General features: G+C 38.0%; 1 protein-coding gene across 4 annotated transcripts in view; it reads right to left on the reverse strand.

Annotated features, from left to right (window-relative positions):
- Positions 1–15,612, reverse strand: part of DLGAP1 (DLG associated protein 1) — an 898,848-nt gene that overhangs the window by 857,276 nt on the left and 25,960 nt on the right. The gene's annotated exons all lie outside the window — the stretch shown is intronic.

Consider the following 15,612-nt stretch of genomic DNA (forward strand, 5'->3'; position numbering starts at 1 on the left):
GGGCTCTGTGCTGACAGCTCAGAGAACTGGAGCCTGCTTCACATTCTGTGTCTCGCCCCTCCCCTGCTCATACCCTGTCTCTCTTTCAAAAATAAATAAACATTAAAAAATTTTTTTAAATAAATAAAAGTTAAAAAATAATAAAGAGAAATGAGAAAAGACCTGGGGAAAGGGAACAGCAATCGACACTACAGGGTCACAGAATTCCACCTAGAACCTTCATCTCTAGCTCCCTTACAGAATTAAAGCATTAGTCTGTCAGGAAAAAAGGCAACTGAAACTTCCACTGTAGGGCACTGGAAAAAATCCACTGCAGCTATAGGAAGAACACAGAAACAAAACAAAACAAAACAAGCAAAAAAAAACAAAACAAAACAAAAAAAAAAACTCAACCCCTGAGAGAGGGGAAAATACATATGCTGGTCTCAGAACTACAGGTGTGGAAGGAGCAGGAGAACTAAGGAGGCCACACCTCAAATACCTTAGGATATAGTATCTGTCTAATAATAAGGGTAAATGAAAACAACACAAAGCACTCTATCACCACCAGGTCTGGCTGCCATGCTAACACATCTCAAGTTACATGTCGTGGAAAACACTGCTCAGAGAGGGACAAAGGTGTGGGAGGATACCCTCCCTAAGGTTTAGTGCAAAACAGAGACCTAAAGCTAAAAATGAAGCAGATACTGAGGAGGGGGAAAACCCTCAGAAAACCCATACCCAATCCTAAGCACACGGTGTCACCAGAGGAATTTGAAGCATATAGTTCACTGAGGTTCATGACAGAGACAACATATCTCAAACTTAACCCAACTCCTAACTAGACTTACTCAAACCACTGCACTAAGGAACTAGAAAAAGTAACAGCACACTCATTTCTAACCATAAAAACTGTTTATCTTAGTCTCTATTGAATTACACCAGTTTCCAGTTTTCAACAACAAAAAATCCCAAGGCACATGGAAAGGCAAGAGAAACAATACACTCCCCATAGGCAAAACCATTAACAGAACCAGACTCCACTATGACACAGATATTGGAAATATATCACAGGGAATTTAAAATAACTATGATTGGGGTGCCTGGGTGGCGCAGTCGGTTAAGCGTCTGACTTCAGCCAGGTCACGATCTCGCGGTCCGTGAGTTCGAGCCCCGCGTCAGGCTCTGGGCTGATGGCTCAGAGCCTGGAGCCTGTTTCCGATTCTGTGTCTCCCTCTCTCTCTGCCCCTCCCCCGTTCATGCTCTGTCTCTCTCTGTCGCAAAAATAAATAAACGTTGAAAAAAAAATAAAATAACTATGATTAACATATTAAAGAATTTAATGGAAAAAGAAGATGCATATAGGATCAGATTGGAAAGTTCAGCAGAAAGACAGAAACAATAAAAATCCAATCAAAGTGCCAGAATTAAAAAAAAATCCATAGTAAAATAGACAATGAACGCCTTCAACATGTTCATTAGTAGAGTCAACACAGTCAAAGAAAGATTCATCAATAGAAATTACTCAAACTACAATACAGAAATAAAAGTGAGTGAAGAAAAAACACAAGAGAATATACAAGATTGATGGAACAATATCAAATGGTCTAACATACGTATAACTGAAATCCTAGTAGAAGAGAAAAAAATAGGGCATAACAAATATTTGAAGAAATAAAGGCCAAGAATTTTTCAAAAGTAAAAACAGACACCAAACACAAATACAAGAATGTCAGAGAACATGAAGCAGGAAAAAAAAAAAAAAAAAGGCTAACAAAGTCCACCTAGCCATATCATATTCAAACTATGGACAAAAACAAACAAACAAGTGAAGAGGAAATCCTGCAAGCACCTAAAGAAGACACATTACATGCAGAAAAATAAAGATAAAAATTACAGTTCACTTGTAACTAGAAGACAATGGGTGCTGAAAGAAAGAAAAAAAAAGAGTCAATTCAGAATTTTATACCCATTAAAAATATTTGCAAAAGTGAAGAAGTAAAATATTCTCAAAGGAAATGGAAATAATTCATTGCCAGCAGACTATCCTACAAAACAAAACGGTAAAGGAAGGTCTTCAGGCAGAAGGAATATGACTGCAAACAGAAACTTCCATCTACACAAAGAAATGAAGAATGCTGAAAATGGAATCAATGAACATGAAATAAAATTCTTTTTCTGTTAATTTTAATTGATCAAAAATATAACTGACAGTCAAAAGCAAAGTGAGTAGAAACATATTATGTGTTTAAAGCATATATAAAAGTAAAATTTATAGCAGCACATCACTGGCTCAGTTGGAAGAGCATGTGACTCTTGATCTCTGGGTCATGAGTTCGAGCCCCACATTGGGTGTAGAGACTATTTAAAAATAAATAAACTTTAGCAAAACACTAAAATTTATAACAACAATAGCACAAAAGATGAGAGGGAAGAATTGAGAATATATATATAAGGTCCTTACAGGATACATGAAGTGATATAAGTATCTTTGCAAGTAGGCTCTAACTGATTAAAAAGGTTCACTGCATATCATAGGGCAAATCCTAAAAATTAATACAAATTAATAAATAACAAGTTTATATGAGATAAATGGGATTATTAAAAAATTCAGTTTATACAAGAAGGCAATAAAAAAGAAACAACAGATTAAACAAACAGAAAACAATATGGATGGTTAAAAAAAAAAAACAACAAGACCCAAATATATGCTGTCTACAAGAAACACACTCTATTTGTTTGTATGTTTGTTTTTAAGTTTATTTATTTATTTTTTTTGTAATCTCTACACCCAATTTGGGGCTCAAACTTATGACCCTGAGTCATATGCTCTTCCAAATGAGCCAGCCAGGTGCCCCAAGAAACACACTTGAACTATAAAGAAAACAGATAAAGATTAAAAGGATGGAAAAAGACAAGCTATGTAAAATCTAACCCAAAGAGAGTTGAAGTACCTATATAATAGCAGGCAAAGTAGACTTCAGAAAAAGGGATATTATTAGTGATAAAGAGGGACATTATGTCATGAGGGGTCAATTCTCCAAAAGACATAACAATTCTAAATGTATACATGAACCTTACAACAGAGCTTGAAAATAACACAGAGCAAAAGCTAATAGAACTAAAAAGAGAAATAGACCATTATTGTTGGAGACTTTAAGACTCTTCTCTAAGTGAATGACAGACAAGTACACAGCGAACTAGTAAAATTATAGAAGACCAGGACAATATCATCAACCAACGTGACATAATTTACACTTACATTTCTAGACCACTCCTCCTGATAACGGCAGAATACATAATCTTTTAAATTTCACATGAAACATTCACCAACATAAACAATATCCTGGCTTATAAAAAACCCTTACAATTTTAAAATAATAGAAATAATAAAAAGTATATTCTCTAAGTAACCTATGGACTAATAGGGAATCATAGGGAATATTAAAAATATTTTGAACTGAAATAAAATAAAAATGCAACACACCAAAATTTGTGGGATTAGCCAAAGCAATGTTTGGAGGAAAATGTATATTAAAATGCTTATATCAGAAAAATACTGACTCTCGGGGAACCTGGCTGACTCAGTCAGTGAACTGTGACTCTTGATCTCGGAGTTGTGAGTTTGAGCCCCACACTGGGTGTGAAGATTACTTAAAAATAAAATTGCGGGCTGCCTGGATGGCTCAGTCCGTGCAGCCTCCAACTCTCGATTTTGGCTCAGGTCGTGATCCCACAGTTCGTGGGATCAAGCCCTGCTTAGGATTCTCTCCCCCTCCTGGTCTCTCTGCCCCTCCCCTGCTTGCTCTCTTTCCCTCTCTCTCTCTCAAAATAAATATTTAAAAAATAAATAAATAAATAAATAAAATCTTAAAAATAATGATTCTCAAACAGACTGTCAGTATTCAAATATGGGCCCATTTCTTTTTAACATTTATTCATTTTTTGAGAGACAGAGACAGAGTGTGAGTGGGGGAGGGGCAGAGAGAGAGACAGACACAGAATCCGAAGCAGGCTCCAGGCTCTGAACTGATAGCACAGAGTCCGACGCAGGGTTCCAACTCACAAACCATGAGATCATGACCCAAGCCGAAGTCGGACGCTTAACCGACTGAGCCACCCAGATACCCCTATATGGGCCCAGTTTTACTAAATATATGTTCTTAGGCAATTTGCTTAACTTTTAAATGGATCAAATTCCTCACCTATAACATGAAGGTAATAATTCTTACTTCCTAGGAATATGGTAAGAATTAGAATTAGGTTAGATTAGAATTACATAGAACTCATAGCACGATGCCCAGCATATGTTAAGTATCTAATTAAATATCCGCTAGTTTTCTTGTTAATTTCCAGGAATTAGTAGACATTTTTTTTGTAGGAACTGGAGATAAGGATGACAAACAGTTCTTACCCTCAGGAACCTCATAGTCTAATGAGGATTTACAAAAATTACTACCCAATACAAAATTGAGACCACAGAGTAATGTTGCTTGTACCAAACTGAGAGAACTAAACACGTTTCTCAGATACAGTACACCTCTCAGTAAGGCTTAAGGAATTAGTAGTTACCTATGTGAAAGGAAATACCCAGGGAGAGAATGGTTTGAGCAACGCAGGAAGCTGTGAGAGCACATGAAGAAATGGAAAGCTACAATCGGTTCCAATTCCTAGAGCACAGTTTTCCAAAGACAGAATGGCAGATGGGTATGTAGGCAGGAATAAGAGATCCAAAGACCTCCCTTATCATTCTAAGAGTGCCTTGGGAATGATTTCTTGCGGAGGTTATACAGAAGATTCAGGTGGAGGGAGGGAGGAATCACCTGGGTGTATAATAAAGGCAGTGGGGCTAGATGTGCAGTTTAGCAATAGATTTGCTTGGTCTGAGATACTAATAAGTGATCCAGAAAGCGACTGTCTAGCGTCCACATCTGATCCACAAAGATGTGAGGCAGAAATAAGGATTTGAGACCTATCAGTGCATAGTAGTAACTGAAGTCTTGACCAAGGAGGCTTTCTGAGGAGAACTTAGGTGAAGACAGAGCCAATGAGGTAACCCAAAGCTCCGGGACCTGCTAGGGGCAACTGAGGAGCTAAGAAGAGAGAATAATAAATAGATATTAAAGCTAAAGTGGGAACTTGACTAAGTATCGATGATACTTGAGAATTTGGATCATAAATTTTCCCTTCAAACTATCATAATATCTCTTCATAAACAGTGGGTGCCGTATGGCACTGTATTAATTTCCTGGGTTTGCTGTAGCAAATTACCATGAACAAATGGTTTAAAACAACAAAAATTTATTCTCTCACTGTTCTGAAGGCCACTATGGTGTCTTAAGGGCCACATTCCCCCTGGAGGTTCTAGGAAAGAATCCATTTCTTGCCCCTCCAGCTTCTAGAGATTGTCAACATCCTTGGCTTATGGCTACATCTCTCTCTCTCTGTTCTGTCTTCACATTACCTATTTCCCCCTAAATATCTATTTCAACACTCTCTCTGTCTTCAACACAGAGAGAGAGGCTTATATCCTATAAGGATATCCTTATATATCCTATAAGGATATATGTGGGTTCACATAAACTAGGATAAACTCCTCCTCTCAAATCATCAACTTAATCACATCTTTGAATTATAAGGTCACGTTTACTCTTTTGCCATATAAGGTGATCCTGACAGGCACTAGCACTAGGATGTAGACTCATGTTTTCAGAGGCCACTATTCAGATTACTACAAGCACTTCCTCAAAAATTTAATATAATAAGAACCACTGCTCGAAAGGTCTGGGGGAAAGAGTTTTCAGACACTGCTGACAAAAGTTAAGCTGGTGCGATCTCTTTGGAGGACAATTTGGTAGGGTCAAAAATAGGTCTTAAAAACTGTGCATGTTGCCTTTAATTTAGTAATTACAACTTTAGAAGTCTATCCCAATAAGATATTTGGTCATACATGAACACGCAAGTGTGTTCAGCAAAGTCTTTTTTATATTTGAAAAGAAAAGCTGGATTTAGCCTAAAATGCCCAACAATAGGGGCCAAAATTTATAGATGGGTGTGTATACAATACGTGCATGTGTGTGTGTGTGTGTGTGTGTGTGTGTATACACACATACATATATACATACACACATATATACATGATACATATAAGAATACATACATTTATATATTGGATTTATACAATGACATGTGTAGCCATTAAAACTGGTAGTATAATTCCATATTTATAACACATCAAAGGACTCACAATATCATCAAATTAAAGGATGATAAAACAGCATATATAGTAGGATCACATTTTAGTATAAAGGTACATCTAAAAGAATCTGAATGAGTGGCACCTGGCTGGTTCAGTCAGTAGAGCATGAAACTCTTGATCTCAGGGTTGTGGGTTCAGGTCCCAGTAGGATGTAGAGATTACTTAAAATCAAAATCTTTAAAATAAATAAAATAAAAATAAATAAATAAAATATAAAAAATTAAAGAATCTGGATGAATTGATCATAGAAATATTAATATTAGTAAGATCAATGAAATTTTATTCAATTTTATCTACAATTTTCAATTTTTTCTTCAATGAGCTTATTTGTGATATTTTTAAGTAACCAAAATGTAAATTTACTTGTTAGACACAGTGACGTTTCTTCAAAAATCAGCCCTTCTTGGGGCACCTGGGTGGCTCAGTCGGTTCAGCATCCAACTCTTGATGTCGGCTCAGATCATGATCTAATGGTTCGTGAGTCTGAGCCCCACGTTGGGCTCTGTGCCTGCTTGGGATTCTGTCTCTCCCTCTGCCTGCCCCTTCTCTGCTTGCTCTCTCTCCTTCTCTCTCTCTCTCTCTCTCTCTCAAAATAAATAAACTTAATTAAAAAAATCAACCCTTCTTAAAAGTTCACACATTTCAATGTAACTTAGCTATAAATTATCTTCTGATAGATAAAAAAGAAAACTATACAGATATACATACAAATGAATTCATAAAAAATATATTTTCTAAATACCACAAAGCCCAAGTATCAAAACAATTTGTCCACCTATGTAAAAATATTAATACTAATATTATGTATTTGTGTCATAGCAAATAAGAGTAAAACATTTATTCCTGAGTATAATAAATATTTCGTATTTAAGAAAAAGCTAGTCTATAGCTGTAAATATACTCTACAAGCCATTTAAAAGCCAATTATGTATGTGTGCCTGGTAAATGAGACTCTGAATGAATTACATCCATAAACTTAAATTATACACATAAATTATGAAACTTAATTGTTTCTGGAAGAGGATCTAATCTTATTAAGTGTCATGATTATTGATATGGTTGCCCACAAAATGCATTTTTCAAGATTTAATTTGATTTATATTTAACTCATAAAAAAATGATCTTTAATATACTACTAGTACAGAGTATATTTTATAGCTCTAACCTAAAAAAAAATCATGAAATTCCTCTTTTGCTATCATTAAATGTCATCCACCAATTCTTCCAAAACCAATAAATATTCACTTCCTCTGGTATTTGCTTTCTCATCTGGAAAATGGATTAATCAAAAAATGTCCTCTTAAGGCTTTATGGAGAACTTTATGTAGCTCTCCATAAAATGAGTAATGGAAACGCAGTGTTCACTAGCAGAACATTTGCATTAATACTGAGGTAAGAAGTGCACAATTTATTTAACAACGGAAAATGATTAGGCTGTGAATTTTTTTACCTCACTGTAGGACTATCGGCCTGCCTACTAAATGCAAAGCATTTCACACCCACATTTCATACCCACACCCACATCCACTATAAGAACGGTTACCCTAAATTGTTATTGTAGGCTGGAATTCTCAACCTTCTACAACAAAGTATAGTAAATAATTCAAGTTTGCTCACATCATAAATAACCTAAGAGAGATTCTTCCAATGCATATTTCACCAACAGAATTCACTAGACTATTCTAATGCCTAATAGAAAACTAGGATAGATATGTTCATTCACATCTGTTTGTCATTGAGAGAAATGAGTGCTTCTTAAATGAGCCTCTTCTAACACAGAAGCTAATCATGAAAACTCTGTTCCAATTGAACTCAGTTCAATCAGTTCACAGGATTCTTAAAAGGCTGTTCACTCCAGAACATTTATAGATAATCCTGAGAAGGTTGATATACCATTGGACCCTGAGGGTGTGAGACCAGATAAGCGGGAAGTGGCCAAAAAAGATCTTGTCAATGTCTACGGAAGAAGAAGGCAAAGAACTTGAAGCCATTCAAATTTATTATGCACTTGAGGGAGGTTGGTGGAGAGTCCTAAATGGATGCAGTAAGAGCCATGCAGGTCAGAGATGTACCTAAGCAAACTTTTGTTTAATTTTACTTGATCCCAGATAAACATCTGAGTTGACAACATGCAGGGTGCCATATCCCAGAAGCCCAAATTCCTCATTCAGTTTGGAAAAAGCTTCAAACATTAACAAACACTTAATAGAATCCATCTTTTCTGTTGCTGGTTGTTATGCCGTCTTCCCAGTTTTACTATTATCCAAATGCTTTCATATAAATTTAAGTTCATGTACATTCCATATGAAGATAATACCAGGTGACCATAAACCCTGAGGAAGAGGGACCTTTAATAATTTCAAGGATAAAATTAGTCATTTATACTGCATTCTTTTAAAGTTAGTTTTTCTCTAAAGCCATCTGGGAATGCCTTCAAACTGTGACCAAATATTGAGCATACTGCTCTCTGTGAGATGCTGATTCAATTCACTGCATAGCTGAAAGTGCAAAGTTATTAATCACAAATTGGAAAAAAAGAAAAAGAAAGAGGCAGTTTGGCTTAAGTATTTATTTCTTGGAAGGCTTTTTTTTTTTCTTTTCTTTCCTTTTTATTTTTGGAAGGAAAGTGCAAATTCAAGAGCTGATAAAATTGATGACTAAATTGTCACATTATTCTCCATTTACTTTCCCCAAACCAATTTATTGGTAGATTTCCCTAGCGGCATGGATTTAACATTTACTGCTATTTGTTTATTCCACTGGAAAAAAAAAAAAACTTCTTTTAAATCTAATGTATAGTTGTGTCCATCTACCCATTCACTCCAACACATATGTAATGCCTAATATACACCCAACTCTGTGCCGGTGTCCAGGGAAATAAAACATAACTACAAATTCTTCAGTGGGTATTGTACTTCATCTTAGTGTTTCTTCTCCAAGCTCCAAATCTAGGAGAGTTTTCAAAACTAGCACAAGTCGTAAGTTTAAAAAAATAAACGGTTTCACAAATCATTACTACAAGAGAGTCGGTAACATGGGTTAACTCATATTTGAGCATAATCATACACTCTAAATTGCTTTTGAGATCCAATTGTAAAACCATTTAATGTTTGGCCACAAGTGCTGAAGTTAGACACCAGTGACTGACCATGTTCCTGCTCTTAATTTGAGCCAGATTTGAGCTCAGGCACCTTCTGTCCCCCCGATGAAGTTAAGGTGAAGGAAGGTGTCAGCTCTGCTTCCCAGGGGCTGGTTCAATGGCACAGCCACTGATACAGGGCACACTTAACACAACCTTGCAAATAGAATTGAACCCGTGCCAAGGATGCCTACCCATCTACTTAAAGGCACGAAATATAGTCAATTCTCTAAACATTACTTTCAGGCATGCAGAAAACTATCCCCGTGTATTTTTCAGCCCCAGTACTTGTTCATTCATGCATTCAAATATTTACTGAACATCTGCTACAAGGCTAGGCATTATGCCAGGTGCTGAAGTACAGTGACCAAGGTAGACATGACCTCTGCTCTCATGGAACCTAAACAATATGATTCACTGGGGGCAGGCTGGAAGGAAAATGGACAGCCCTACTCCTTTCTGTTCTGCATCTGCAACCCCCTAACATCATCACAGTATAATGGCTTAACAGTTACTTCCTTAAAGTCTTCCACTAAGTTTCCCCCTAGTGAGTTCGGTTGTGCTAGTCTTTTCTCTCTGACATGATAGTAAATTCCTGAAGGGCAGGAACACTACATCATAGAAATGTTATGACCTCTGGTAACACCCAATTGCCTAGTGGTTTCCATGAACCCAGCATTTTTCCTGCAAAATGGAGAAGATCACATTCTCTTCCAGAGAAAAGCAATAGCGAGGGGAAGTTACAGCTCACCAAAATCCAAAGCACCAGATATAATAAAACTCAATGGCTCAGGGTGCCTGTGTGATGGTGGGGTTAGTCGTGGAACAGTGCAACTGGCATCCCACAAGTGCATCAACTGCTGATCCTTTCTGGCCCCCCCCCCCCCCGGCCAGTACCCTAACTCCCATCTCCACACCTCTAGTGCATTTAGGAAATCACTATGGCCTGACCTGAGGCCACTGTAGAAGTCCATGCCCTCCCCTTAAAAATTTCTCCCAAAATGGTCTTGATACAGCATTTGAAAGCACTGTCCTATTCATGCCTTTGAGTTAAAGTCCACAAAGCCTCTTTCTTTGTAAATATAAATATTGGCTGTGATTGCTTCTGCTCTTGAAGTCTTGTACTACTTTCTGCCCATACTCTTAGAACAAGAAACAGATTTACTTATGTAAATAAAAAGCGATCCTGGGGCACGTGGCTGGCTCAGTCAGTAGAACATGTGACTCAATCTGGGGGTTGTGAGTTCAAGTCCCACTTTGGGTGTAGAGATTACTCAAAAATAAAATATTTTTTAAAATAATGATAATTAAAAAAATGTATTAGTCCATTTGGTTCATGAAGGATTTAAATTGGATGAAATATGTATCATATTGATAAGAAAGTTGACACTAGTGATGAAGTATGCTGGGTCTAGAGCCAGACTTCTTGTGCCTGCATTCTCTCTCTACAGTTTCCACAAATTACTTCCTCTGTGCCTCAGTTTCCATATATATAAAATGGGGATAATAACATTACTATATCACACATTGTAAGAATTAAATTGTAATATACATAACATACTTAGCAAAGTATCATCTGCCTCGGTGAAAAAAGGATCTCAGTAAATTCTAGATGTTATTAAACTATTATGTTTTCCCCTTAGATACATGCAAATCTACTTAATTAGTTTCGAAATCATGTAAAACGAACAAAATGAGACTGGGTACCTTCAAGAATACCGAGTGCACTGATCAGAAGGGAAACACATTGCAATGAAAGAGGAACTATATTAGGTTAAGTTAAAAGTATATGAAATTGGTCCATGAAAGGTGCTCAATATCACTAATCATCAGAGGAATAGAAATCAAGACACAATGACATTGAGGGTCCCTGGCTGGTTCTGTTGGGACAGCATGATGTTCTTGTCTCAGAGTTGTGAATTCGAGCCCCACTTTGGGTGTAGAGGTTACTTACATAAATAAAGAAAGAAACTTAAAAAAAAACCCACAATGACATCACCTCATATTTGTTAGCTAGACTTACCGTGATGATCATTTAGCAATATACACAACTATCAAATCATTATGTAATACACCTGAAACCAATATAACGTTTTAGGTCAATTATATCTCCATTTTTAAAAAATGGGTAAGGGTGGGACATGGTAAGTACAGATGTCGCTACTTTAAGGAAAGTGGGTGCAGCGGTCATCTTATGGTCAACGTGGGGAAGCACCTCAGGATTGTATGAGAGAGGGCAGAGGCTAGGTATAAAAATGAGTAGAAGTCATGCCGCGAGTTTGGGATGGAGGAAAAGAGGCGGTCTGGAGAGGGCAAAACAAACAAACAAACAAAAACAAGGCAGAAATTGAGGAAGGTATGGAATTAGGTCCTTGTACTGAGGAAACGGACAGGATGGAAACTAAAGGCCAAGCATATAGGAGGTGAACAGCTTCCTAGGGAATCAAGGATCTATGGTAACCCTAACATGTTCTTCTTGGTTCCCTTCACGATTCACCCTAAAGCTCTAGCAGCGGTAACGGAGTGGGAAGAGCAGTGTGGATGCAACTAAATTAAAGAATGAGGAGAAATGTGCTTTAGAGCAAAACTAAACACAATCAAGAATCCAGGCAGTCTCCTCTAAAATCCTTGAAAGCGCCAAAGTCGTCTTCGGACATCTCCGCTGAAGCCTTCATCAACCTTATCCCACTCCCAATTAAACCAGCTTCTCTTCAGGTGCCAGCACTAAAACCTGTGTCTTATTCAACTGCAGAGTTCACTCCATTTAACTATTAGCACCACAACATTGTTTCTCATACCAATTTTCATAACAAACATACAACGTGTCAGCTGCATCAAGGGACCAATTGGATTTATGGAGGCAGCTACAAAAGTACCCATGGTTAGCAAGTTCCTGACATAAAATGTATTCCAAGTTCCAAGCAACTGCCTTACACCCCAGCTTTCTTTTTATTTGTTTTTTTTTTTAGAAAGAGAGAGCGAGTGAGCAAGGGAGAGAGGCGGGGGGGGGGGGGGGGGGGGGGGGGGAGAGAGAGAATCCCAAGAAGGCTCCACGCTCAGCATGGCGACCCACACGGTGCTGGACCCCACAACCCTGGGATCATGACCTGAGCCCAAACCAAGATAGTCGGAGGCTCAATCAACCGAGCCACCCAGGCGCCCCACAACCCAGCTTTAAAAGCACCACCCATTCTTGATTTTTCTACCTTTTTATTTGTTGCCTCATCAAATAGCCCGCAAGCACCTCCAAGTTAGGGAAACCACCATTTTCATGTCTTATCCCTCTCCCGGGTTTCCCCGACACTAGGCCAGCCCCACGGCTGCCATGTTCTCCAGGGGAGAGGACAGGGTTCAGGTAAGAGTTCAGTTGAATGATAAACTAAACCTGCCACCTCCATACCAGTTCCTTGTACCTTCTCCTCCTTCACGCTACAATTCTGCGAAGATCAGTGAGTCAGGGCAAGTCACTCGACATTTCGCACCCCGCCTCCACACCCGCATCTCAGGGAAATAGTAATTAACTATTAATTAATAAAATGTAATTAGTAAATTAGTAATTAATAAAATGTTGAGGACACTGGCTATTCAGTAAAAGTGGTCCGTTTTTATTAGCTTCAAAACCAGAAGTACCTGAAATGTATTTGGTTGAGATCATCTGTTGAGATAGGATTATGCGATTATAAATGCTTGGGGTATTACAGAGTTTGTGTCAGTAGAAATAGAAGACCTTAATGCAGTGGATTTTGGAAATCATAGTTTGTTTGGTGTCATTTGGAAAGAAAACTAGGAAGGGAAAGTTTCAGGGTTTTTATAATCTTATAAACATAAGAACAAGGTGAGCCACAGACACAGCCGGAGATTAATTAACGAAACGGAGCAGAGAGACTGCCTTTCCCATGCTAGTGGTTATCACATTGAGCAAAAACCACATGCAGAGGAAGTGAAAAATAAATGGGACAGAGCAACAAGCTGATGGGTTAGGTCCACCTTGGGTGAAGGTTGGAGGTGAAGTAGGGAACGTGGTTATATCATGAACAGAGGCTGGGACCTGGAGGGACACCCTTGGCCGTCAACTTTTCAGTTCTTATATCCTGTTCATCTGCCAGTGCGATAGACAGGTGTTTGGGACTCCACGTAGCCTGAACTTTTCTACGGGGCTTATAATGCAATGAAGGAAGCTGAGTTTAGCGGAGCTTTTTCTTTTGGGAGTTTTTGTAAGTTTACTGGGCTTCTGACAATTTTCCCAACTTGACATTAAGATGGAGATCCTTGCTGTCATCAAAGGCTGGAACCCACCTAGAGAGAGTAGGAGGGGTGGACAGGAATCAAGAGTGACGAGGCCTGTTCAATCTAGCTTCAGAGAGGGAAAAAAAAAACCATTCGCTGCTGTCATCCATTGTTATAAAACACTCTGGGATGGTCACAGGTTGGGACTGTAAGTTTTAGAGGAAATGCTGAGCTCCAAGTGGATCCTAAAAATAAACTTGGTCTCCTAACTCATCCCTTCTGATTATTGATATGTGACCATCCCGAGTCCTAATGGCAAGCGTAATGCATGAAGTGATTCTGTTGTGCCAGTGTTCAATGTCTCATTACAAATGAGTTTCGTACTACAAATACATTTTCTGCCAAACCTGAATGTAAACCGTACAGATCTGTGATTGGATTGATCGGACAGGGAGAGACTGATTACATCTCGTTTGACTTTGAGCACTGCCTGGGTCTTTACCAAAACATGTTCCATATCTCTGAGTGTATTTATTTTTGATGATAAGTTATTACGGCAAAGCTGCCTTTGCTTGGCTCAGTGGAGGGTGGAAGGGGGCACTGGGCTTTCCAAAGCTTTACCACCACATTAAAATAGGAAGTTTTATGCCACACCATCAAATCCCAACCTATAATATGAGCCAGGGAAGCCTGTGTCACATCACTATAGTCCTGAAATGTCATACAAGAAGCATAGTCAGAGCACTTCCCAGCCGAGGACCTAAGAGGGTTTTAAAAAGATTAAATTGTGAAAATCTCAAAATGGCTTTTAGAATTAGTGTTATTACTCCTTAAACCTGCGACACAATCTATTTAGTCAATACATGATTTCATCCCGAGTCTTTTATATATATGTGTATATATATATATATATATGTATATGTATATATATATAAAACTCATATATAATTTATATAGATACATATGTACATGTATATATCTCTAACTGTATTCTTTTCCAGGATGACAAGCCAGATAAAATGAATAACTTTGAATAAACTGAACTTCATTTAATTAATTCAAGATTACCATTAAATATTAATGAACATGAAGGTGTTATTGCTGAATCTGTCAACAACTGTCACTCTGAATGTGTGAAAATATCTATCCTCTAACAAAAACAGTATAGATTTTCTTCATGTGAATGTGTTGTTTTTTCTTAATCATTTTGTCTAAAGTGAATATTTATTAAAACGTCTTTCTTTTGAATCGCCTTGTGATTTTTGTGTGCGTATTTCTTATGGAAAAATATTAGACCCCAAATCACAATAAAAATAGCCTTTGAATGCTAATATTCTACCCAGCAGACTGGCAGAAATTAAGAAGGTTGGTGAGACTAAGTATTGGCTAAGATTCGATACACTGGGGACTCTTATGCACCACTTGTGGGAATCGAAACTGGCCCGGCCACTTTGTAAAACAGCTGGGCATGATCTTGAAAAGCTGGCACACTGCGTAGCCCAGCCTCTGGCACAGATTTATCACGAGGCATGCATAAGAATGCGTGTGGCAGACTGGTTGGGAATCGCAAAAATAAACAAACATACGAAAGTCGATTCCTGACCAACCGAATATACAAAACTGGAGGGACAAACTATGGAAGAGCCATAAACCAGCATTTGTACAACACTGAAGATACGTTAACTTATATCAGCGTGGATAGATCTTCAAAGCATATCGTTGAGGGGGGAAAAAAGCAACTTGCAGAAGAACTCAAATATTTCGCTGCCAATTGGACAAAGTTCAAAAGCAAGCCAGAAAACCCAGATTGTTTGGGAGTTAGACATAGAATGGTAAAGGAATAAACAGGGAGAGAATGAGCACAAGTGAAACTCTGGAGACCAGTTCACTGTGGACATGAAAGGGGACCAAACATCGGGAAGTCGGGAAGCTGAGAGCACAGGAGTATTTCATGGCCGGTGATGATGTTCTCTATGAAGATGGACAGCATGTTTCTGGTATTTGCCTA

The sequence above is a fragment of the Herpailurus yagouaroundi genome, unplaced genomic scaffold (assembly GCF_014898765.1).
Source record: "Herpailurus yagouaroundi ecotype Mexico unplaced genomic scaffold, PumYag 142, whole genome shotgun sequence".
NCBI lineage: Eukaryota > Metazoa > Chordata > Mammalia > Carnivora > Felidae > Herpailurus > Herpailurus yagouaroundi.